At 47.5% G+C, this 3,825-nt stretch overlaps 1 pseudogene; it reads right to left on the minus strand.

Annotated features, from left to right (window-relative positions):
• Positions 1–3,193: 3,193 nt before the first annotated feature.
• Positions 3,194–3,294, minus strand: LOC123458279 (annotated as a pseudogene).
• Positions 3,295–3,825: the final 531 nt, after the last annotated feature.

The raw sequence follows: 3,825 nt of genomic DNA on the forward strand, positions 1-3,825 counted from the left end.
GTTAGAATTAATTTTTGCTTGCTGTACATTTGGAAACCTTTTATTGTTGTTAATTTTTCTTGGTAACCCTCCATATTCAGTTATGCGGTCCCTTATGAGATTGTAACCACAGTTTAAAAAGCTGAATTCTTGACGGGCAGGATGGCACACATCTTTAATCCCAGCACTCAGGAGGCAGAGGTAGAAGGGTCACTGTGAGTTCAAGGCCACCCTGAGACTACATAGTGAATTCCAGGTCAGCCTGGGCTAGAGTGAAACCCTACCTCGAAAAACCAACAACAACAACAAAGAAGCTGGACTCTGGATGATATAGTGGTTAAGGCACTTGTCTGTGAAGCCTAAGGACCCAGGTTCGATTCTCCAGATCCCTTGTAAGCCATATGCACAAAGTGGCGCATGCATCTGGAGTCCGTTTGCAGTGACTAGAGGCCCTGGCATGCCCGTTCTCTCTCTTTCTCAAATAAAAAACATTAAAAAAATAAGGGCTGGAGGGATGGCTTAGTTGTTAAGGCATTTGCCTGCAAAGCCAAAGGACCCAGGTTTGATTCCCCAGGACCCACATCAGCCAGATGCTCAAGGGGGCGCACACGTCTGGGGCTCATTTACAGTGGCTGGAGGCCCTGGAGTGCCCATTCTCTCTCCCTGTCTCCTTCTCTGTCAGATTGATAAATAAAACAAAATATCAAAAAAAAAAAAGTGAACAAAAAAGCTGGACTTTAGGGCTGGAGAGATGGCTTAATGGTTAATGAAATTGCCTGTGAAGCCTAAGGACCCAGGTTTGATTTCCCAGGGCCCACGTAAGCCAGTTACACAAAGTGGCACATGCATCTGGAGTTTGTTTGCAGTTGGCTAGAGGCCCTGGCACACTCATGCTTTCCCTCTGTCTCTCTCATCTGCCTCTTTCTATCTCTCTCAAATAAATAAAATATTTTTTTTGAAAGCTGGACTCAGGCTGGGCGTGGTGGCGCACGCCTTTAATCCCAGCACTCGGGAGGCAGAGGTAGGAGAATCACCAAGAGTTCAAGGCCACCCTGAGACTACATAGTGAATTCCAGGTCAGCCTGAGCTACAGTGAGACCCTACCACATAAAACAAACAAACAAACAAACAAAAAAGCTGGACTCGAGGAACGTACAGGGCACCTGGCATTGTACAGAGAGCACCTTCCCAGAGACATTTCTCCCTGTGCAGAGCCCAGAGAGGACGAGGACGTCTATCCATACAGCATAGGGCATGAGGACCATGGCGGGGCGGGGTGAGGGGCAACAGGTCAACCAGCCTCTCCAAGCCCCAACTGCCTCATCTACAATAGAATGGGTATCACAGGTTTACCTTGAGGGCCTGACACAGGGGTCATCTCTGTGGCACATAGTAGGTGCTCATTGGATACCCTTTGCCCCCGATGATGCTCCGTGTACCCTGGGGCAGAGGGAACCTGCTCACACATCTGTCATGACCAACTTCCAGGTTAGGACAGCTAAGCTGCCTGATAGGGGTAATTATGGCAACCTGCATCCCCTGAGGGGCAGCAGGTTCTGCTCAGCAAGCCTGTGGGAGAGGCTGATGATCAGGTGAGACAGGAAAGCAGGCCTCCATTCCCAGCATTTGCACAGGGGTGGAGTCTGGGATTCGGCACAGGACAGTGTGTGCCTCTAAAAAGAGAGGAAGACCTGGAGCCCAGGCTCAAGGAGGAGTGGAGCCTGCATTTTCAGCTGGCCCAGGGGAGACTGGTGGAGAGTGGCAGGAATGCATGCACTTCTTTACTGAGAGTTGGAGAGACTGAGGTAGAAAGGGACTGTGGCGGGGTGGGGGGTGCCGACCCATAGACCACCCAGCTTTGGCTGCTGCTGAGTTTGTACTGACATGTAAGTTTGGTACATGTGTGTACTGTGTACATGTGTACAAGTGCACAGATGGGGCTGGAGGGATTGCTTAGTGGTTAAGGCACTTGCCTGCAAAGCCAAAGGACCCAGGTTCGATTCCACAGGACCCATGTAAAGCCAGATGTACAAGGTGGCACATGTGTCTGGAGTTCGTTTGCAGTGGCTGGAGGCCCTGGTGTGTTCATTCTCTCTCTCAAAATAAATAAATAACTTTTTAAAGAAACAAGTGCACAGATGGGTGCACTAAGGTAGAAGGGTGCTTTTTCTCTCTTCTGACTTGGACTTGAAACCACAGCTGACATCCGTCATGCCCAGCATCCTGTCCCCTGGTTTCCTTTTCCTCCTGTGGTCCAGTTGCCCACTACCAGCATTTGTTGCTATTTACAGAGCTGTGAGTACCAAAGGGCTGAGCATGGGCATAGGGCAGAACATCTGGCAAATAACAGTTGCTGGCTCTACCCTTCCCCTTTCACCCTGGTGCATCATGGGTAGGAAGAAGGTGACTTTAGGACCATCTAATATGGAGGGGGTTGGCAAAAGCCATTTATCATAATTTTTAAAAATTATTTATTTATTTATTTGAGAAAGTCAGAGAGAAAGAGGCAGAGAGAGAGAGAGAGAGAGAATGGGCGTGCCAGGGCCTCTAGCCACTGCATGCTCCAGATGCATGTGCCACCTTGTGCATCTGGCTTATGTGGGTCCTGTAGAATCGAACCGAGGTCCTTTGGCTTTTGAGGCAAATGCCTTAACCATTAAGCCAGTCCTCCAGCCCCATTTATTATAATTTTTAAAATATTTTATTTATTTATTCAAAAGAGAGAAAGAGGAAGATGAGCGACTGAGAAACAGTGAGGGAGAGAGACAGAGAGAATAATGCGCCAGGGCCTCCAGCCGCTGCAAACAAACTCCAGACATATGCACCACTTTGTACAACTAACTTTACATGGGTCCTGGGGAATCAAACCTGGGTCCTTTGGCTTTGCAGGCAAGTGCCTTAACCACTAAGCAATCCCTCCAGCCTATTTATTATAATTATAAAAATATTTTATTTATTTATTTGAGAGTGAGAAAGAGGAAGATGAGCGACTGAGAGACAGAGAGAGAGAGGGAGAATAATGCACCACGGCCTCCAGACGCTGCAAGCAAATTCCAGACACATGCGCCATCTTGTGCATCTGGCTTACATGGGTCCTGGGGAATCGAACCTGGGTCATTTGGCTTTGCAGGCAAATGCCTTAACCTCTAAGCCATCTCTCTAGCCCCATTTATTATATATTTTTTTATTAAGAGCATACTTTGTATGATTACAAAAAAATATGGCACGCTTCACGAATCTGCATGTCCTTATGCAGGGGCCATGCTAATCTCCATATCATTCCAATTTTAGTGTATGTGCTGCTAAAGTGAGCACCATTTATTACAATTTATCACTGGTACCTGGTACAGGACTTTGCATTAAACAAGCAGTCAGTGTATGCTAGGTACTATTCTGCTGCCTGCATCTGGAAGACGATTCTAGAATGTGCTAGAGCTGATATGTCTCTGGGACTGGAAAGTTCCTGACCCTCAGCAGGATGTTCTGACTTTGGTTGGCTTCTCCCAGCTTCCACAAGCCCTGTAGGGCATCAGAGAGGGAGACAATAGCAGAGACACTTTTGGTCCATTCCAGGGGGCCCTGGGTTTGGCTCTGGCCCAGCACCCACTGTCTCTGTTACTCAGGCTCCTCTTGCTTCCAATGCAGATTATTCCTCATCGCAGGAGTTAATGAGATCTTGTGTACAGAATGTTACTGTTGTGTCTTTGGGTTGTTTGTCTCTCGGTATTTCATTTAATTAGTTAAAAATTATATTTATTTATTTGCAAACAGAGAGAGAGGAGAGAGAGAGAGGGAGAAAGAGAAGAAAGACAGAGAGAATGGGTGTGCCAGGGCCTCTTGCCACTG

Source organism: Jaculus jaculus, chromosome 1, assembly GCF_020740685.1.
Source record: "Jaculus jaculus isolate mJacJac1 chromosome 1, mJacJac1.mat.Y.cur, whole genome shotgun sequence".
Classification (NCBI taxonomy): Eukaryota; Metazoa; Chordata; class Mammalia; order Rodentia; family Dipodidae; genus Jaculus; species Jaculus jaculus.